At 38.8% G+C, this 23,371-nt stretch overlaps 1 protein-coding gene and 1 pseudogene across 5 annotated transcripts in view; both read right to left on the reverse strand.

The window, feature by feature from the left end:
- The window catches only part of ARHGEF4 (Rho guanine nucleotide exchange factor 4), a 251,231-nt gene that overhangs the window by 212,859 nt on the left and 15,001 nt on the right, over positions 1 to 23,371 (reverse strand). The window lies entirely within an intron of this gene.
- On the reverse strand, positions 17,178 to 17,275 carry LOC123387969 (annotated as a pseudogene).

The raw sequence follows: 23,371 nt of genomic DNA on the forward strand, positions 1-23,371 counted from the left end.
AAAAGGGGAGTTTTTTCAACAAAGAATGCTGGGCACACTATAGATCCACATAGAAAAAAATAATAATAACTTAGCAAAAATGACTCAAAAAGAAGTAGAAATCGTGAATAGTCCAATAACGATTAAGTCACTTAACCTTCAATATCATATATTTGGACTGTGCTGCTCACAACTACTCTTACTGTAGCCATATGAACCCCTGGATCACATGCGTTCATTCCCTCAAGATTTTGGTTTCTAACTCACCATAGACTAACTCTCCCCAATGACCATCTTGTCCTAATTTTTGACAATTTCAGTATCCTTCTAGACAATTTTTTCTGTCAAGCTCTGTGTTTAGTGCTTTAAAAGTACTATCTTATTTCATTTTACAACTCATTTCTCAGAGGAGGAAATTGAGAATTGGAGCAAGTAAGGAATTTGCTTAATTTTCCACAGCTATTTAGTGAAGCTGAACTGCTCATGTCATAGAGCCTATGTTCTTGACTGCCATGCTGTGTTGCCTTCCACTGGTAGAACACATACCTTTCCTTGGAAGGAGCTGAGGACAGCTAACACAAATGAAAGTGGGGTTGGGGGGACCGGGTTTGTTTTTTTTTTTCTGCTTCTATCACTTTGCTTTCTATCTCTGATTCAAGCTATTGCCTTCCACTCTTAGTTAATTACTTCAATTATATGGAAGCTTGTTGCATAAAGGACCCTGTAATCAAAGGCAGGACTAGTTTTGCAGGCAGATAAACAGAGGTGCAAATTCCAGTTTTACCATTAATGTTTCACAATTTCTGGATAAACTTGGAAAAATATATATTCTTCTTTCTGAGCATTAGTTTGTGAAGCAAAACAGGGTTGTGCTGAAGAGTTCAGGTTGTGGGATCCAGTCAATCCATATTCATATCCTAGATATGCCACCCCACCAGTCATGACCTTGAACAAGTTAGTAAGTCTTAGGTTTCTCATTTTCCAAAGGCTGTGCATGTAGTGATGAGAAGTAAATGTGGTAGTGTATTTAAAGCCTAAGGAACTCTGCACACAGTATGTGCTTAATCTTACCTGAAGGGTGGTGAAGATTAGATAAGTTAATGCATCCAAGTAACTAACTCTTATAAAATGCTAGTTTCCTCCCTCATTCCTTCTCTCCCTACCTCACTCCTCATTGAGTTCACACATATATACATTTGGCAACACCCCATTATTCAGCATTGTTCAACATACCTCTGTACCTTTGTCCCAGGTGGATCCCCTACCTGATAACTCCTTCCACTACTGTGCTGCCTCACCTGGGCATCTTTTAATGTCCAACTCAAAAACCACTTTTTCTCTTATGTGTTCCCAAGATGCCCAAAAGGTTACCATGCACTTATTGCCAGATCAGTGTTTATGCTTCTGCTGTGAACACTTAATACATTATAGTTGTTAACAGCCTGATTGCTCCTTGAGGATGGGGATCATGTTTTAATTCTCTTTGTAGCATTAGTTCTAGTCCCATGTATATTTCCTGGCATTTCTCTTTAATTCAATTGAGACTCAAAGGAGCAGACACCCCGGCCACAATAAATCCACAATAGGCCCTAAGAAATCTTTGCACATATTTACTGGATAATCCTAGAATCTTATTTTTCAGGGTTGTAGTTGCAGCAAGCAACCTTTTGAGATTGAATAGTCTCCTTCTAGGACAAAGAACAGGCTTGGCATAAGAGAAGTGACTACCAACTCCACACACAAGAAGGAAAATAATCAAGATTAGAGCAGAGATCAATGAGATAGAAACTAGAGACACAGTAGAACGCATCAATGAAATTAGAAGCTGGTTTTTTGAAGGAATCAATAAGATTGATAAACCATTGGCCAAACTAATCCAAAAGAAAAGAGGGAAGACCCAAATTAATAAAATTATGAATGAAAAGGGAGAGATCACAACTAACACCAAGGAAATAGAAACAGTCTTCAGAAATTATTATCAACAGTTATATGCCAATAAGTTAAGCAACCTAGATGAAATGGATGCATTCCTGTAAAACTATAAACTTCCAAAATTGAACCAAGAAGAAATTGACAACCTGAATAGACCTATTCAGTCTCAGTAATGAGATTGAAGCAGTGATCAAAAACCTCCCAAAAAACAAGAGCCCAGGACCTGATGGATTCCCGAGGGAATTCTACCAAACTTTCAAAGAAGAAATGACACCTCCTGAAGCTGCTTCAAAAAATTGAAGCAGAAAGAAAAATTCTAGACTCTGTCTATGAAGCCAGCATTATTCTGATCCCCAAACGAGGCAAAGACCCACCAAAAAGGAGAATTTCAGATCAATATCAACAATGAAAATGGATGCTAAGATTCTCAACAAGATCTTAGCAAATAGGACCCAACAGCACATTAAAAAGATTATCCACCTTGGGGCACCTGGGTGGCTCAGTGGGTCAAAGCCTCTGCCTTCGGCTCAGGTCATGATCCCAGGGTCCTGGGATCGAGGCCTGCATCCGGCTCTCTGCTCAGCACAGAGCCTGCTTCCTCCTCTCTCTCTCTGCCTGTTTCTCTGCCTACTTGTGATCTCTGTCAAATAAATAAATAAAATCTTAAAAAAAAAATAATCCACCATGACCAGGTGGGATTCATCCCTGAGCTACAAGGATGGTTCAACACTCGCAAATCAATCAATGTGATAGAACAAATAAATAAGAGAAGAGAGAAGAATGACATGGTTCTCTCAGTTGATGCAGAAAAAGCATTTGACAAGATATAGCATCTGTTCCTGATTAAAATGACTCAAAGTACAGAGATAGAGGGAACATTCCTGAACTTCATCAGATGAAAAACCCACAGCAAATATCATCCTCAATGTGGAAAAGCTGACGGCCTTCCTGTTGAGATCAGGAACACGACAAGGATGCCCACTCGCACCACTCTTGTTCAATATAGTATTAGAAGTCCTAGAAACAGCAATCAGACAACAAAGAGAAATAAAAGGTATCCAAATTGTCAATGAAGAAGTCAAAATCTCTCTCTTCGCAGATGACATGATTCTTTATAGGAAAACCCAAAAGACTCCACCCCCCAACTACTAGAACTTGTACAACAATTCAGCAATGTGGCAGGATACAAAGTTAATGTACAGAAATCCGTTGCTTTCTTATACACTAACAATGAAAACACAGAAAGGGAAATTAGAGAATCCATTCCATTTACTATAGCACCAAGAACCATAAGATACCTGGGAATAAACCTAACCAAAGAGGTAAAGGATCTTGAGAAACTACAGAACACTCATGAAAGAAATTGAAGAAGACACAAAAAGATGGAAGACCATTCCATGCTCTTGGATTGGAAGAATAAACATTGTTAAAATGTCTATACTGCTTAGAGCAATCTATACTTTTAATGCCATTCTGATCAAAATTCCACTGGTATTTTTCAAAGAGCTGGAGCAAATAATCCTAAAATTTGTATGCAATCAGAAGAGACCCCGAATCGCTAAGGAAATGTTGAAAAACAAAAATAAAACTGGCGGCATCACGCTACCTGATTTCAAACTTTACTACAAAGCTGTGATCACCAAGACAGCATTGTACTGGCATAAAAACAGACACATAGACCAGTGGAACAGAGTAGAGAGCCCAGATATGGACCGTCAACTCTATAGGCAAATAATATTCGACAAAACAGGAAAAAATATACAGTGGAAAAAAGCCAGTCTCTTCAAAAAATGGTGCTGGGAAAACTGGGAAGCTATATGTAGAAGAATGAAACTCGACCATTCTCTTGCACCGTACACAAAGATAAACTCAAAATGGTTGAGAGACTTCAGCGTGAGACAGGAATCCATCAGAATCCTAGAGGAGAACATAGGCAGTAATCTCTTCGATATCAGCCACACCAACTTCTTTCAAGATATGTCTCCAAAGGCAAAGGAAACAAAAGCAAAAATGAACTTTTGGGACTTCATCAAGATCAAAAGCTTCTGCACAGCAAGGGAAACAGTCAAGAAAACAAAGAGGCAACCCATGGAATGGGAGAAGATATTTGCAAATGACAGTACAGACAAAAGGTTGATATCCAGGATCTATAAAGAATTCCTCAAACTCAACACACACAAAACAGATAATCATATCAAAAAATGGGCAGAAGATATGAACAGACACTTCTCCAATGAAGACATACAAATGGCTATTAGACACATGAAAAAATGTTCATCATCACTAGCTCTCAGGGAGATTCAAATTAAAACCACATTGAGATATCACCTTACACCAGTTAGAATGGCCAAAATTAGCAAGACAGGAAACAACATATGTTGGAGGGGATGTGGAGACAGGGGAACCCTCTTCCACTGGTGGTGGGAATGCAAGTTGGTGCAGCCTCTTTGGAGAACAGTGTGGAGATTCCCCAAGAAATTAAAAATAGAACTTCCCTATGACCCTGCAATTGCACTCCTGGGTATTTACCCCAAAGATACAGATGTTGTGAAAAGAAGGGCCATCTGTACCCCAATGTTCATAGCAGCAATGACCACAGCCGCCAAACTGTAGAAAGAACCAAGATGCCCTTCAACGGACCAATGGATAAGGAAGATGTGGTCCATATACACTATGGAGTATTATGCCTCCATCAGAAAGGATGAATACCCAACTTTTATAGCAACATGGACAGAACTGGAAGAGATTATGCTGAGTGAAATAATTCAAGCAGAGAGAGTCAATTATCATATGGTTTCACTTACTTGTGGAGCATAACAAATAGCATGGAGGACACGGGGAGTTAGAGAGGAGAAGGGAGTTGGGGGAAATTATAAGGGGAGTTGAACCATGAGAGACTATGGACTCTGAAAAAGAATCTGAGGATTTTGAAGGGGCGGGGGGTGGGAGGTCAAGGTACCAGGTGGTAGGTATTATAGAGGGCACAGATTGCATGGAGCACTGGGTGTGGTGCAAAAATAATGAATACTGTTATGCTGAAAATAAATAAAAAATAAATTAAAAAAAAAAAAGAATGTGTCACGTACACTTGGAAAGAATGTGTATTCTGGTAAAAAGAAAAAAAAATTTCACGGTATTTTTCAAAGAGCTGGAACAAATAATCTTAAAATTTGTATGGAATCAGAAGAGACCCCAAATTGCTAAGGAAATGGTTAAAATGAAAAACAAACTGGGGGCATCACGTTGCCCGATTTCAAGCTTTACTACAAAGCTGTGATCTCCAAGAGAGTATGGTACTGGCATAAAAACAGACACATAGACCAGTGGAACAGAGTAGAAAGCCCATATATGGATCCTCAACTCTATGTCAAATAATCTTCGACAAAGCAGGAAAAAAAATATACAGTGGAAAAAAGACAGTCTCTTCAATAAATGGCGCTGGGAAAATTGGACAGCTATATGTAAAAGAATGAAACTTGACCATTCTCTTACACCGTACACAAAGATAAACTCAAAATGGATAAAAGACCTCAACGTGAGACAGGAATCCATCAGAATCCTAGAGGAGAACATAGACAGTAATCTCTTCGATATCAGCCACAGCAACTTCTTTCAAGATATGCTCCAAAGGCAAAGGAAACAAAAGCGAAAATGAACTTTTGGGACTTCATCAAGATCAAAAGTTTCTGCACAGCAAAGGAAACAGTCAACAAAACAAAGAGGCAACACACGGAATGGGAGAAGATATTTGCAAATGACAGTACAGACAAAAGGTTGATATCCAGGATCTATAATGAACACCTCAAACTCAACACACACAAAACAGATAATCATGTCAAAAAGTGGGCAGAAGACATGAACAGACACTTCTCCAATGAAGACATACAAATGGCTATCAAGCATATGAGAAAATGTTCGTCATCACTAGCCTTCAGGGAGATTCAAATTAAAACCACATTGAGATACCACCTTACACCAGTCAGAATGGCCAAAATTAGCAGGACAGGAAACAACGTGTGTTGGAGAGGATGTGGAGAAATGGGAACCCTCTTACACTGCTGGTGGGAATGCAAGTTGGTGCAGCCTCTTTGGAGAACAGTGTGGAGATTCCTCAAGAAATTAAAAATAGAACTTCCCTATGACCCTGCAATTGCACTCCTGGATATTTACCCCAAAGATACAGATGTAGTGAAAAGAAGGGCTATCTGTACCCTAATGTTCATAGTAGCAATGGCCACAATTGCCAACCTGTGGAAAGAACCAAGATGCACTTCAACAGACGAATGGATAAGGAAGGAATGGATAACGAATGGATAAGGATAAAGTGTATAAGGTCCATATACACTATGGTGTATTACGCCTCCATCAGAAAGGATGAATACCCAACTTTTGTAGCAACATGGACGGGACTGGAAGAGATTATGCTGCAATAAGTCAAGCAGAAAGATCCAATTATCATATGGTTTCACTTATTTGTGGAGCATAACAAATAACATGGAGGACATGAAATGGAAAGGAGAGGGAGTTGAGGGAAATTGGAAGGGGAGGTGAACTGTGAGGGACTATGGACTTTGAAAAACAACCTGAGGGTTTTGAAGGGGCAGGGGTTGGGAGGTTGGGGGTGCCAGGTGGTGGGTATTAGGGAGGGCACATATTGCATGGAGCACTGGGTGTAGTGCAAAAACAATGAATACTGTTCTGCTGTAAAGAAATAAAAAATTAAAAAAAAATAAAAAAGGAAGATGTGGTCCATATACACTATGGAGTATTATGCCTCCATCAGAAAGGATGAATACCCAACTTTTATAGCAACCTGGACAGGACTGGAAGAGATTATGCTGAGTGAAATAAGTCAAACAGAGAGAGTCAATTATCATATGGTTTCATTTATTTGTGGAGCATAAGAGGTAACACGGAGCACATGGGGAGATGGAGAGGAGAAGGGAGTTGAGGGAAATTGGAGGGGGAGATGAACCATGAGGGACTATGGACTCTGGAAAACAACCTGAGGGTTTTGAAGGGGCAGGGGGTCAGAGGTTGGGGGAACCAGGTGGTGGGTATTATGGAGGGCACATATTGCATGGAGCACTGGGTGTGGTAGAGAAACAATAAATTCTGTTACAGTGAAAAGAAATTTTTTAAAAAAGTGACTACCCACACTCAGTGATCCTCAGTTGTGACACAACTTCACTACTTACGAAGTACCCACTTGGCATCTCAGTATTGACTTCATAGGGTTTAGGGGGCAAGAAGTCCCACAGACATGATGCTATTCCAGCTTGCTGTGCTATGAGTAATGAAGTCCTTTGACTCTGAGCCAGAAGTATCATGTCTTCTTCCAGGATCCATGAGAGAGTAATAGGTTAATTTATTATCTCAAGGGTCAGCAAACTATGGCCTGTGTGCCACATCTAGCACATGATCTGTTTTTACACAGCCTACAAGCTAGGAATGGCTTTTATTCTTGTAAAGGTTATAAAAAATGAAGAGCATGTGACAAAGACCTTATTTTGCCCCCAAGGCCTAAAAATATTTGCAATCTCACTCATAAAAGGAAATGTTTTTCAGCCCCCATACTATCTTATAAGGGTAAAAATTAGATCTGAGTTTCTGAAAAATTCCATTCTTCAGTCAATTCCCGAGAGTAGGAACATCATCTTTTCCCCCTGAAGCCCTCACAGCACCAGGCTCAGGGCTGATACTCACACAAGACAACAAATACCACAGTGGTCTTTCCACAAAAATTTGGTGCCTGGCACTGTTTCAGAAACTGGGCACACAGGGGTGACAAAACAATAAAAACCCCTAGCCCCATAGAACTGACATCCTAATGAGAGAGAGAGACAATAAGCATAAATATGTTTAAGAGAAATTATAGAAGAGTAAAGTTTAGGTGGGTGGCTGGGGTGAGGAGTGGGTGCAGCTGGCTACTATTTTATGCAAGGTATTCAGGGAGGGCCCCTCTGAGAAGATGGTATGATTTGGTAAGTCAGTGCCTATCGGGTATCTAAACTGTAGAGAACCCTGAAATCCTGAGGAAGCACATCTCACTTCCATTTTCTAATGCATGGTTTTCTGAACTAAGTACCCATTCAAGTTCCATCCAAAAAACTCCCCACCTCTCCTCTTCTTGTGAGAATTACACTCCTACACACTCACCTGGAAGCCTGAGGGCACAATTCAGGGCAAGTTGGAGCTGACATGTGTTTTGTACTCTATCCCCACCAATGAGTGTGTTTGTAAAATCCTACTTTGGCACTAAAAACCCTCAAATTAGGAGTCACCGTACTTATATTCTGATTTATTTTTTTCTACCAAATACATAATTCTGTGATCTAAAACACATGAGTGATATATTCATATATATCTAAAAATGAGAAATAAAATGCATATATGCATAAGAATCACTGAACTTTCACTTTGGTAAAAAGTATGATGACCTTGAAAGGACACAGGCTTTGGGATCATTTGGAGCTGGGTCCAACTCTCTCCTTCATCCTTGTTGGCTGGCTGGGCAACAGATTCCAGGCAAGTTGCTTTAATTCTCTTAGATTAGTTTCCATATTTATAAAGGGGGCCAATAATACTTACCACTTTAAAAAAGATACTAAATGCAGAGCATCAAGCCACACAGTAAATGTTCTATAAAGTTGGTATCTTAATTGTCAGGTAGTACATGAATCCTTCATTTACTCAGTAGGCTTTAATGCTCCCATTTTTTGTCAGAGTGTGTCAAATGAGGGGACTCCCCCCATCAATAAGATTATGTGCCCTCAAGAAGACTGCAGAGTAGTAAGATAGCCAAGTAAATAAGCAAAGATGATACAGTGTGATATGTAATAAAGAGAATCCCCAGTGGGATAAGAATGTATCAAATAGGGCTTCTCAATATGAACAGCTGAACTAACTCCTAAGGCAAGGCTCTCATCCAGAGGAAGCAGACATTCCAGAGAGGTTATGTATAATGAAAAAAGCTGGAAGAATATGTAATTTGGGAAAGTTTAATGATGAGAGTTACAGGGAAGAGGTAGAGTCCTAAAAGAGAACTGAATCAGAGCTAAAGGCCCTTGATTGCCATGCTTAAGACATTCAGACTGATCCTAAAGACAGCAAGGGAAGAACCTCTGGCTTTCATATGGAGATGCAATTAGAGCAAGGAAATACTGGAGACACAATGAGTTAGGCGGCTACCCAGCCTGGTACCTGCCCAGGCCCACTAGATCCAGATCATGAAGGTGGAGGAGAGTGCAGTCAGCAAATGCTGCCAACGAGCAGTCAAGCAATTCTGTAACTCCAAGATCAAGTGCCCTACCAGGTCACTTGTGACTTGTGAAGTGTGGTGAAGTCACACTTCACCACCAAAGGGCCCAACACTTCCTTTTAGTTACAGGGCCTCCCTGTTCCCAGGGCTGCCCAAATAATGTCCTGGGAGAAGAGCAGGAGTGGAAGGAAGAAGGCTGCCTAGAAGTAGATTTTGAAGTTGGAGGGATAGAAATGAGATTGAGACTGATCTGCCTGGATTATGTTAGTAGAGTGTCCAGGAGGCAGACAGAGGTAAAAGAGTGAGATCTATGTTGGAGACAGATTTGGGAGTCATCAATATGTAGATAAGGCCATATGAATGAGACAATCTAGATTTTGTGTGCAGAATGAGAAGAGGGTTAATAAAGGAATCCTAACAGACACTTAACATAAGATGAAGAAGGAAAAAAGAGCTCATGAAAGAAAGAGCATAAACCAGGAACTAGGGATAATGAAAATCAGAGCATTTTATAATTTTCAAGTCATATTCCAAGTGAGTGAGATCAGTCAGCATAATAGCAAACTAGAAAGCTCTAAGATTTTTTCCCTTGCAAAAAACTGTATTTTAATAAACCAGCCAGAAGCTGCCTGAACCAATTTTTTAGAAGCTCTAAGAAACAACCAAGAGTTTACAGCATTCAAGTAAATCAAGCAATCAAGGAGAACCCATCTTTAAAACTCTAGGCAAGTTTTGTGGTATTTTTGCTGACCCCTGCCCCACTCATAACATAGTATAGTGGCACTCTTGATCTTGAGCAGTGTCAGCCCAGTTCTCAGTTCCTTCACTTTTGAAGAGCAGATCTTATCTGCAAATTATTGTCTGTTCTAACCTGTCTAGGGGGTACCTGAAGGATTGATTTACCTGTTTCTGTTCTGCATGCAAGCAGGCAAAGGGGCAGACACTGATCTTAAATGCTACAAGTGGAATCCAAACTCAAAGTTCCCTGGGGCAAGAGATTCTGGGTGGAGATATATAGTAGACCATCTAAAGGCTAAGGGAAAAGCTGGGGTTATGTGCTTAGGGAAATGAGGAAATTTAAAAGAAACTGCAGATGCAGGGGAACTTAGAAAACCATGTATGCCCAGGCATGTACACAGAAAAGACCTGAGAAGACCTTAAACTTTTACCTTGAGATAATCTCAGTCTTGGAGCAAGTTTAACTAATTAGTGAAGGACCACACTAGCACAGAGCCAGTCTGCAAAGACTATGAGAGGTAGTTGTTTTCTGTTTGTTTTCATTTTTGATGGTTTTGTTTGTATGCTTATTTTTGCTTTTGGCATTTAAGGATATTTCTGTCAAAACATTAAATGAAAGTAATGGTGATTAAGGAGTGCACTTCTCATGATGAGCACTGGGTGATATATGGAATTTCTGAACCACTATATAGTACTCCTGAAACTAACACTGTGTGTTAACTATACTGGAATTAAGATTTAAAAAATTAAAAAAAAAAAACATTAAATGAACATGAGCTAAAAGAACATAGATTTCATAAGCACATATGACTTTCAAAAGTAGTTTGGAAAAGTCTCAAAAGAAAAAAAAAGAAAACCATGAGAAGAGGCAGAAATCTGATTTCCAGAATTATTGCAGTATAATAACCAAATGCCCAATTTTGCCCCCAAATCACATGGCATATGTAAAAACTGGTTCTCTCAAAGGAACAAAAAAAAAATCAAAAGAAACTATCCCTGAGAAAGACCAGGCATCAATTTTACTAGAGAAGTTCTCTAAAACAAAAGGCTTAAATATGCTCTGAGATAAGGGAAACCATAGATAAAGAAATAAAAGAAATCAGGAAAGCAATATATAAACAAAATAAGAATATCAATAAAGAAATAGAAATTGCAGAAATGATCTAAGCAAAATTATGGAGTTAAAAAAACAAAGTAACTGAAATAAAAAATTCACAAGGGAAGTTGACCTGCGCAGTTAAGCAGACAGAAAAATCAGTGAACATAAAGACAACACTTGAAGTTATTGAGTATTAAGAGCACAAACAAGAATTAAAAAAAGAAGTCACTGTGGATCAACACACACATTTTGGGAGTCCCAGGAGGAGAATACAGAGAGAAAGGGGCAGAAAGATTATTTGAAAAAATAATGGCCAAGACTCCAAATTAAATGAAGTCTCTGAATTTATAAACCTTAAAAACTCAATAAACTCTGAGTAGTTTAAACTTAAAGGGACCCACATCAAGACAAAGTATAATCAAATTATTGAAAATCAAATACAAAAAACCTTGAAACCAGCAAGGAAGAAGTGATTTATCATGTACCAGAGACTCTTAATAAGATTATCAGCCATTTATAATCAGAGACCTTGGACCAGAGACAGTGAAATGACATATTTAAAGTGTTGAAAGAAAAATACTGTAAATATATAATTTTATATATGACAAAACTGACCTTCACAAATGTGGGATAAATTAGGTGTACCTATATGAAAAAATTGATGGACTTCAATACTGCTAGATCTACCCTACAGAAATGATAAACAGAGCACTTCAGGTGAAAATAAGACACTATACATTAACTCAAAGCCATATGAAGATATTAAAAATCTCCAGTAAACATAAACATATGAATAAATGTAACAGGCAATGTTATTGCAATCCTAGTTTGTAACTTGAATTTTAATTTTCTAGAGGAAAGACAAAAGCATAAAAATAAAAAGCATAAAAATCTATACTACTGGACACACAATGTATAAAAATGTAATTTGTGACACCAAAACATAAAGAGGGTGGAAGGAGCATTAATGGAGTCAGTTCAAATTAGATAATTATAACTGTAGGGTAATATATGTAATCTCCATTTAACCATACAGAAAATATCCATAGACCAACTACAAATGGAAATGAGAAGGGAATCAAAACATGTTTCTATTTAAAAAAAAAAAGCAATTAAATACACAAAAAGAGATATCAATGAAGGAAATGAAAACAAAGTTGTAAGACATACAGAAAAATGACAAAAGTAGGTCTCTCCCTGTCTGGAATTCAGAAGTAATGGCTTAGACTTTCCAATCAAATGCACTGAATGAGAAAATTGGTTAAAAACCCCAACAACTGCATGATCCAACTCTATGATGTCTGTTAGAAGAGACTCATTTTAGATTGAAAGCCACAGATAGGGTGAAAGTGAAAGGATAGAAAAATACATTCCAAGCAAATACTAACCAAAAGAGAGCTAAGGTGTGTCTTCTAATTTGGATAAAATAAACTTTAAGTAAAAACTGTTACAAAGAAATTACAGATTGATAAAAGGATCAATGCATGAAGAAAATATAACAATTTTAGCATATATGCACCAAACATTGGAGCCCAAAATATATGAAGCAAACATTATAGAACTGAAGGGAGAAATAGACATTCAATAATAATTAAGCCTTCAAAACATCACTTTTAATATGACAGGAAAAGTAATGGAGGATCAACAAGGAAACAGGACTTGAATAAAACCACAAACTAAGGTTCTGAGGTTACAGAAATATACTGAACACCCAAGAACAGCAGAATACACATTTTCTCAAGTGCGTATAGAACACTCTCCAAAATGGACCATATGTTGGACACAAAATGAGTCAGTAAGTTTTAAAAGATTGCAATAACAAAAAATATTTTTTTATCTATCACAGCATGTAAAAATCAGTAACAGGAAAATGAGATTCACAAATATAGGGAAATTAAACAACACTTTTTTTTTTTAGATTTTATTTATTTGAGAGAGAGAACATGAGTGGAGAGAGAGAGAAGCAGACTCTCTGCTGACTGGAAGCCCCATGTGGAACTTGATCCAAGGACCCTGAGATCACGACCTGAGTGGAAGGCAGACACTTGACTGACTGAGCCATTCAGGCACCCCTAAGCAACACAATCTTAAGCAATCAGTAGGTCAAAGAATAAATCAAAAGAGAAATTAGAAAATACCGACAGTCCCCACTTATGATTGTTCAACTTACGGTTTTTCAAATGTATGATGATGCAAAAGTGATATGCATTCAGTAGATACCATACTTTCAAGTTTGAATTTTGATCTTTTCTTGAGATAGTGATATGAGACCTTATTAATACTTCTGTGATGCTGGGCAGTGGCAGCCAGCCATGGTTCCCAGCCAGCCATGTGATCATGAGGGTAAACAACCAATACAATTACAAACATTCTGAACCTATAGAGCCATTCTGGTTTTCATCTTCAGTAAAGTAATAAATAAATTACATGAAATATTTGACACTTTATTATAAAAAAGTCTTTGTGTTAGATGATTTTTGCCTAAATGTACATTAATGTAAGTGTTCTAAGCATGTTTAAGGTAGGCTAGGCTAAGCTATGATGTTCAGTGTTAGGTGTATTAAATGCCCATTTGAATTATGATACTTCCTTTTATTTTTAAAATGTTTTTATTTTAATTCCAGTTAGTTAACATGTAGTTTTATATTAGTTTCTGGTGTACAATTCAACACTTCTATACATTACCCTGTGTTCATCATGACAAGTGCACTTCTTACTCCCCATCACCTATGTAACCCATTCCCCACCCCCTCCCTTCTGATAACCATCAGTTTATTCTCTATAATTAAGGGTCTGATTCTTGATTTGCCTGTCTCTCTTATTTTGTTCCTTTAGCCTGTTTGTTTCATTTCTTTAATTCTGCATTTGAGTGAAATCATATCATATTTGTCTTACTCTGACTGACTTACTTTGCTTAGCATTATACTCTCTAGCTCCATCCATGTTGCAAATGGCAAGATTTCATTCTTTTTTATGGCTGATTATTCCAGCGCGTGTGTGTGTGTGTGTGTGTGTGTGTGTGTATACATATACTTGTATATATGTATACATGTATGTGTATATATCTCACATCATCTTTATTCGTTCATCAGTCAGTGGACACTTAGGCTGCTTCTGTATCTTGGCTATTGTAAACAATGGTGTATAAACATAAGGGTGCATGTATACTTTTGAATTAGTGTTCCTGTATTCTTTGGATAAACACTCAATAGTGTGATTTTTTAGATCATAAGGCTATTCTATTTTTGACTTTTTGAGGAACCTCCATACTGTTTTTCAAAGTAGCTGCACCATTTTGTAGTCCCACCAATAGTTCAAGAAGATTCTCCTTTCACATCCTGGCCAACACCTGTGGTTTCTTGTGTTGTTGATTTTAGCTATTTGGACAGATATGAGGTGATATCTCATTGTAGTTCTGATTTGTATTTCCCTGGTGAGTATATTGAGTATTTTTCATGTGTCTGTTGACACATGTTTTGGCCAGCAAATTTGACAGTCTGTATATCTTCTTTGGAAAAATGTCTGTTCAGGTCTTCTGCGCATTTCTTAATTGGATTATTTGTTTTTGGGGTGTTGAATTTTATAAGTTCTTTATATAGTTTGGATACTAACCCTTTATTGAATATGTCATTTGCAAACATCTTCTCCCATTTGAATTATGATACTTTCAACTTATGATAGATATATTGGGATATAAACCCACTGTAAGTTGAGGAATATCTGTACATTGAGAAAAATGAAAACAAAAGTACAAAATACCATAATCGATGAGATATAGTGAAAGCAATGGTAGGAAAGGAATTTACAGTGATAAAAGCACATATGAAAAAAGAAGATCTTAAATCAATAACCTAGGTTCATGCCTTAAGACAAAGAAAAGCAAATTTAACCCAAAACTGGCAGAGAGAAGAAGACTCATATTACTAAAATCAGAAATAAAAACAAAAACAATACTACTGAGGTACAGAAATAGAAAGATTGTGATGAGCGTTTTTATGCCAACATACTGGTTAACTTGAATGAAGTAGACAAATTCTTGGAAACACACAGTGCACCAAAAGTGAATCATGAAAAGATAAAAAATCTGAATAGATACCTAGTAAAGAGATTGAATTAGTAGTCAAAACTTTCCACGACATCAAAAAGCTTTACTGGTGAATTAGATGAAATGGCTTTACTTGGTGAATAGTACTAAACATATGAAGAAAAATGAACACAAATCCTTTTCAAACCTTTCAAAATATTGAAGAGGAGGAAACACAGGATTCCTGACTCTTTCTATGAAGCTAGGAGTACAGTGACAGCCAAACTAGACAGACAATGTAAGAAAACTACAGACCAATACTCCTTATAAATATTGTTGTAAAAACCTGCAATACAAGAAACTCATTTTAGACCTAAAGACACTTCCAGATTTAAATTGAGGGGGTGGAAAACAATTTACCATGCAAACGGACATCAAAAGAAAGCTGGGCAAAAATGAACTATTGGAACTTCATCAATATCAAAAACTTTTGCACAACAAAGGAAACAGTGAACAAACCAAAAGACAACCACCAGAATGGGAGAAGATATTAGCAAATGATTTATCAGATAGCGGGCTAGTATCCAAAATCTATAAGGAACTTATCAAACTCAATACCCAAAGCCCAAAGAACAAATAATCCAATCAAGAAATGGCAGAAGACATAAACAGACATTTCTCCAAAGAAGACATACACATGGCCAACAGACACATGAAAAACTGCTCCACATTACTCAGCCTCAAGGAAATACAAATCAAAACCACAGTGAGATATCATCACACACCGGTCAAAATGGCTAAAATTAATGAGTCAGGAAATGACAGTGTTGGCAAGGATGCAAAGAAAGGGGAACCCTCCTACACTGTTGGTGGGATTGCAAGCTGGTACAACCACTCTGGAAAACAATATGGAGGTTCCTCAAAAAGTTGAAAACAGAGCTTCCCTATGACCCAGCAATCACACTAATGGGTATTTATTCTAAAGACACAACTGTAGTGATCCAAAGGGGCATATGCACCCAAATGTTTATAGCAGCAATGTCCACAATAGCCAAACTATGGAAAGAACCTAGATGTCCATTAACAGATAAATGGATAAAGATGTTTTACATATATCTATATCTATCTATATCTATATCATCTATATATATACCACACACACACACACACACACACACATGCACATAATGGAATACTATGCAGCCATCAAAAGAAACAAAATCTTGCCATTTGCAATGAGGTGGATGAAACTAGAGGGTATTATGCTAAGCAAAATAAGTCAATCAGAGAGAGACAATTGTCATATGATCTCTCTGATATGAGGAATTTCAGAGGCAGGAGGTCATGGGGGGTAGGGAAGGAAAAAAAATGAAATGAGATGGGATTGGGAGGGAGACAAATCATAAAAGACTCTTAATCTCAGGAAAGAAACTGAGGGTTGCTGGGAGTTGAGGTGGGAGGGATAGGGTGGCTGGATTACAGTTACTGGGGAGGGTACGTGCTATGGTGAGTGTTGTGAAATTTGTAAGCCTGATTATTCAAAGACCTGTACCCCTGGGGCAAATAATATACTTTATGTTAATAAAAAAAAGAAAAAAACTGGAAATGACCTGGATGTCCTTCAGCAAGTGAATAGTTAGACAAACTGGTATATCCATGCAACGAAATACCAGCCATGGATATACACACAGCTTGGATGCATATGCAGAGAAATATGCTAAGTGAAAAAAATCTAAACCTAAAGTATTACATACTATATGAACCCATTTATATAATATTCTTGTTTTATTTTTTAAAGTTTTTATATAAATTCTAGTTAGTTAACATACAGTGTAATATTATTCTCAGGTGTATAATATAGTGACTGAATACTTTCATACAACACCCAGTGCTCATCATAACAAGTTTCCTCCTTGATCCCCATCACCTATTTCACCCATCACCACCATGTCCCCTCTGGTAACCATCAGTGCTTTCTCTATAGTTAAGAGCCTGTTTCTTGGTTTGCCTTTCTCTTTTTCCTTTTGTTCATTTTGTTTCTTAGATTTCTCATATATGGTATTGTCTTTCAGTTCACTTAGCATAATACTCTCTAGCTCTACCTATGTCATTGTAAATGGCAACATATATAACATTCTTCATTTAAAAAAATGGAACACTTCAGGAACGTGTGTCTTTTTTAGGCATGCTAATCTTCTCTGTATCATTCCAATTTTAGTATTTGTGCTGTTCAAGTGAGCATTAAAATATTCTTGAAATGATAAAATTATAGAGATGGAGAATAGATCAGTGGTTGTTAGTGGTTAAAGATGGAGGCATGGGTATAGCTATAAAGAAGCAACATGAGAGAGCCTTGGGATGATGGAAGTGTTGTGTGTCTTGATGGTATAAATGTCAACATCCTGGTTGTGATATTGTGCTACAGTTTTACGAGATGCTGTCATTCGGGGAAAATGGGTGAAGGTACATATTACTTCTTATAACTTGTATGTAAATTTATAATAACTTCCTCCCCAAATTTAAGTTAATTATAAGAATAAATCTTATTCTTACACTAGCTAATTTGAATCCTCAGGGTACCCTTTAAGGAAATTTGAGCAAATTTGCCATATAAGAAAAAAGAAGGCACATATACAGGCAAATTGTGCTGATGAATCAGGTCTGAGTGTTGAGCCTGGCCATGCTGGAAATATGAACTGGGGACAGAAGACTAACTTTTAGATCTCTGCTCTGAGCTAACCTGCACATGCCACGAGTCCTCTGACCTACACTCCCATCATCTGGGGATAACACAGAAGGAGAAACCCTTGTATTGCCACCTCACGGTTTGACTGCTGAAAATAAGAATGAGCCAGATGGAATAGACCGTGGATTTCTGAGTGGGACTGAGATGCTGACTTTATGGATGGAAGATCACTAAGAGGCTGGTAACTTACTGAAGTAAAGCAGTTAGTATGCTATTCATTAATTAATAATGGAACAAAACCCATAACCATTTTATGCTGTTGGGTCAGAGGTGCCAGAAAAGCTAAAACAGAGAAACAAAAAGTTCAAAATTCTTCATTAATCTGGTGAGCCAAATTTCAAAAGAGCCTCCTGCTTTCATCTCTCAGGGAAAGAGCCTCATGCAATCTGTTACCACCAGGGGGCAGTAAGGAATCCAAAATAGTCCTTTCCACCGTCAAGGGACCTTGATCAAATCAGGTTATTCACAGAACTTGGGGGTTTCTCCTGGAAATCCAATGCTGTGTATCCCTGAGCAAAATTCCACCCCCAGGAGCACTCTTGCCACCTGCCACCACACATGCACATTGCCCAGTGCTACTCTATGTGGTTTCTTATCTACCATTTTGGATTCATTGACCATGACATTGACCAGGAACAACAGCTGACACAGAGAGGATTATAACTGTATCAGATATATGTCCTAGTTAGTTCTGCCACTAGTAGCTAAGTAAAGAGTAACCAGGATTGATTTCTGAGTCTTATTGTCTTCTTTCATAAAATGGGAGTAATGACAATATTTATTGAACCTTCACCTTACATGAGTCTCACGACAGCCAGATGAGATATACACTACATTCTCATTTTATAGAAGATGAAAAAATGGGGCACAGAAAAATCGAGCAACTTGGTCATGGTCACATCAGCTAGGAAGTGGTGAATCAGGATTTAAACCCAGACAGTTTGGCTCCAAACCTTTGTGTGCCCATTTCTCTGAAGATTAAGAAAATCAACGAAAGAAACTTAGTGCCCACCGTTAGCCCTGTATTAGTCATCTGACTTAGAAATTCGCAACCTTAGGAGTCTTTAAAGCCTGCTCTGCAAGCTAATACTGAGCATGTGCGTGTGTGGCCACAGGTGAGCACATGGACCAGATGCAAGCTGGGAGGTGTCCATGGGCAGCCTAATAGAGGCTCTTCAAAGATGGGCTACCATGAAGTCCTGAACCCATCCCATCAAACTGTACCACAGCTCTGTGAGGTGCTGGTGCTCCCATTTTATACATATAGCATGGATACCCCAGCCCTTTCTTTCTCCTCCACTCCTTTGTATCTTCTGGTAACCCATAATCCCCAAACAACAGGGAAATTCTTCCCTCTCATAAGGAGCTGGCAGAAAGACAGTCTCCTTTCTGAGTGACTCCATTAGAAGCCCCATTAAGAACTCTGTGCACATCAGACAAAAGAACTTGCCAGAAGTAAGATTTGCAATTGTACCGAGTGGTCACAAGGAAGGAACACACAACTGGTATAATTCAGCTCAAAGCAGTTCAAAGAAGAAAGCTGGGAAATAGGAGGAGACGAGCTCTGGAGTAATGTCTGCTGACAAGAAGCCTGGATGGGGGAACCAGAAGGGGTTTTGCTATAGCACTGAACAGCCTGTGCATACAGAAGCCAACAGGGCCAGTTTCCCAAGACTATCTTGATTTCAAAATTTCATCTGCTGTCCATCACACACTTATAGTTTTAGTACAAAACTATGATTTTTTCTAGGGCAGGTTTTAGACTAAATAAATCTTTGAAAACAAGGCTTACGTACTGGGATGTGCCTGGTGCAAGGCTGACATGGCATCTCTCCGCATACCCCTCCTCCCCAGCATCTCCAAGAAGCTTGAGCTCTGTGTTTTGATAATCAGCAGAGGAAGACACATTAACCCTTATCAATAAGGTGAACAGCTTGAAACAGGCTTGAAGTCATTTTTAGAAAGCTAAGTCTACTCTCTGCAGAGAAAAAATGGCAGTTCCCATCCTGCTAGATGCAATCCTTATTCTTTTTTTATTCTATTTCTTAAGTTTTATTTATTTTATTTTATTTTAATTTTCAGTGTTCCAAGATTCTTTGTTTATGCATCATACCCAGTGCTCCATGCAATATGTACCCTCCTTAATACCAACCATCAGACTTACCTAACCCCACACACCCGTCCCCTCCAAAACCCTGTTTGTTTCTGAGTCCACAGTCTCTCATGTTCCATCTCCCTGTCCAATTTCCCCCAATTCACTTCTCTCCATCTCCCAATGTCCTCTGTGTTACTCCTTATGCTCCACAAGTAAATGAAACCATATGATAATTGACTCCCTCTGCTTGACTTATTTCACTCAGCATAATCTCCTCCAGTACCATCCATGTTTATGCAAAATTTGGGTATTCATCCTTTTCGATGGAGGCATAATATTCCATTGTATATAAGGACCATATCTTCTTTACCTGTTCATCTGCTGAAGGGCATCTTGGTTCTTTCTGCAGTTTGGTGACCGTGGACATCACTGCTAGAAACATTGGGGGTACAGATGGCCCCTCTTTTCACTACATCTGTATCTTTGGGATAAATACCCAGTCATGCAATTGCAGGGTCATAGGGTGGCTCTATTTTCAATTTTTTAAGGAATCTCCACACTGTTTTCCAAAGTGGCTGCACCAATTGCATTCCCACCAACAGTGTAAGAGGGTTCCCCTTTCTCCACATCCTCTCCACTTGTTTCCTGTCTTGTTAATTTTGGCCCTTCTAACTGGTGTAAAGTGGTATCTCAATGTGGTTTTGATTTGAGTCTCCATGATGGCTAATGATGATGAACATTTTTTCATGTGTCTATTAGCAATTTGTATGTCTTCTTTGGAGAAGTGTCTGTTCATGTTTCTGCCCACTTTTTGACATGATTATCTGTTTTTTGAATATTGAGTTTGAGGAGCTCTTCATAGATCTTGGGTATCAGCCCTTTGTCTGTAGTGTCACTTGCAAATATCTTCTCCCATTCCGTGCATTGCCTCTTTGTTTTGTTGACTGTTTCCTTTGCTGGACAGAAGTTTTTGATCTTGATGAAGTCCCAAAAGTTCATTTTTGCTTTGTTTCCTTTGCCTTTGGAGATGTGCCTTGAAAGAAGTTGCTGTGGCCAAAGTCGAAGAGATTACTGCTATGTTCTCCTCTAGGATTTTGATAGATTTCTGCCTCATGTTGAGGTCTTTTATCTATTTCGAGTTTATCTTTGTGTATGGTGTATGAGAACGGTCAATTTTCATTCTTCTAACATAGCTGTTCAATTTTCCCAGCACCAATTATTGAAGATACTGTCTCTTTTCCCCTGGATATTTTTTCCTGTTTTGTTGAAGATTATTTGACCATAGAGTTGAGGGTCCTTATCTGAGCTCTCTACTCTGTTCCACTGGTCTATGTGTCTGTTTTTTTTTTTTTCACTCCCTATTCTTATGTAAATTGTGGAGTAGGCATGCAAGGCACCCTTTGCTCCATTTCCCAGATGGGAACTTTTTATTTTTCCAGGTTAAGTACTCAACTGAGGTGATAACTGACACAAGATGCACCACGATCTGAAAACACATTTTATCATTTTCTATGCCCAATCTGTTCTGTGGATTTTCAGAAGGAAGAATTAACATCAAAGCCAGAAAGACAGGGTCTTTCCCTTTTTCTTGCTCTAGTGGTGAGAGAACCATAGGGGAGAGAGTCAAGTTGATTTTTAATTAACAAAAAGTCAGAGGGTCTTCCCAGGATCTGGGGAAGTGGACCTGAGTTTCGTAGATTGTTGGCATGAAGCATCTCTTGAAGCAGGGTCCATGGGATTTGGAAGACAGGTGATGAGACTGATGATCAAATAATTTTGGAAAATGCCATAAGATTAAATTGATTTTTCTTTTACAGACTTCTCAAAACATCTGTACATTAGTGGTCATTTGAAAGGTCCAAGAGCAGGAAGCTGAGGTATAAATAATTTCCTTGTAGGCCAATAGAGGACTGAAAGAGGTGACTCATGACCCAGCTCTCCAGCCATCTGGCTGGGCCCCTTGGGTCCCTTTACGAACTGTGGTCTTTCATCAGTAAAGTCAAGTGACTGTCATGAGGTAATGTCTTTGGAGTTCCTCTCCCTCTGATATTGCATGGCTATAGACATGCTTCTGGGGAGCTCCCCACCCCTACCCTAATGCCTACTACAGTGCTACCTAAGACCAGGTACTTATTTCTCGGAGCCTCTATTCCTCATCTACAAAATAAGGCTGACAGCACTTGTCCTAGTAGAGCTGACGATTAAATGACAACCTATATTTAGAATTCTGACATGTAAGTAGCCACCAAATAGTTCCCCCTCCCTCAATTTCCATCTTGGAACTGACTAAGACTGCTATGACTTTGAAAGCTTGTTTAACTCATTCACCTCAATGCACACAATTCTGAGAGGATTACATGGGAATGGACACAATAAAATAAGGATGTTTCAAACATAAAGCAATACTCTATTCTAGAGGAAGGAGCAAGGCCAGAGAGCCTCTCCAGGACAGTGTCCTGGGAGCTCAAGGCCCATGATGCACTCCCTCCAGCTAAGCCAGTCTCTGGGCCCTGTCCCTATAAATTTCATGTCCTTTTCTGCTTTTCTATCTTAATGTGCTCATCCTGCCTTCTGAAATGTACTCCTTCCTGACTACTCAGTTCTACCAAAAGTCTTATCCTATTTTCAGGGGACATGTTAAGTCCCACCTCTCCTGTTAAGCCTTGATCTTACACATTTGGCCAACATTCACTTGCTCCATCCTCTTAACTCCTCTCTCTTCCCCAGGCAGGGGAGGAAGCTGCATGAGGAAAAAGTAGCAACACATATAGAAGAAACAGTCTCAAAGGTCATGGATCTCTCCTGCAGAAGTATTTCTATACAAGGCCCCTGTATGGGAATGACTGAAGAGGATGACTGTTGTTCTCAGACGCAGGAGACTTTTGCATTGCACCAAAACCTTGAGCCTCTGCAGTGAATGTGCCCAGAAAGGCAAATAATAAAGCTTTTCAGTTGTTGCCAGGGCAAGCCTGAGAGCAAAACCTTTCCCATTAACCATTATTCGTTCCAATGAGGGGACCTCACTTTACTCTTTCTCTGTTTGCATGCACCTAATGTCCAAGAAACAGTCCAGTTCCCAGCTAGAGCTCCTGGCCGCAAAGTGCAACAAGCAAAAACTCAGAACCATTTCTACCCTTTTCCTGCAGGGTTTTACTTGATAAGAAGTGGCCATTCTTCAGGGGAAAAAGGGCTCTGTTTGACTCTTCTCCAACACAGGACATACTCCGCTGGTGCTCTGCCTGCCTCTCTGGCTTCCTCCCACACCCTTATTTCTCCTTAACCATGGAAGTCATTGTCACCCCAGGGCAGTTTCTCTGTTCTTTCTAATTCTAGACACAGCCCCTGGATCATCTGGTCTACCGTGATTTCAAGTGATGCCTGTGTAAATGTACTAAATAGCTGTTACCACATTCCTCTCCAGACCTGCAGACCTGTCTACCAGGACTCACTGCTTATCTCATATACACCTCAAAGTCAGGTTCCAAACAAGCACAGTA

The sequence above is a fragment of the Mustela putorius genome, unplaced genomic scaffold, assembly GCF_011764305.1.
Source record: "Mustela putorius furo isolate JIRA1106 unplaced genomic scaffold, ASM1176430v1.1 tig00003867_pilon_pilon_pilon, whole genome shotgun sequence".
Classification (NCBI taxonomy): domain Eukaryota; kingdom Metazoa; phylum Chordata; class Mammalia; order Carnivora; family Mustelidae; genus Mustela; species Mustela putorius.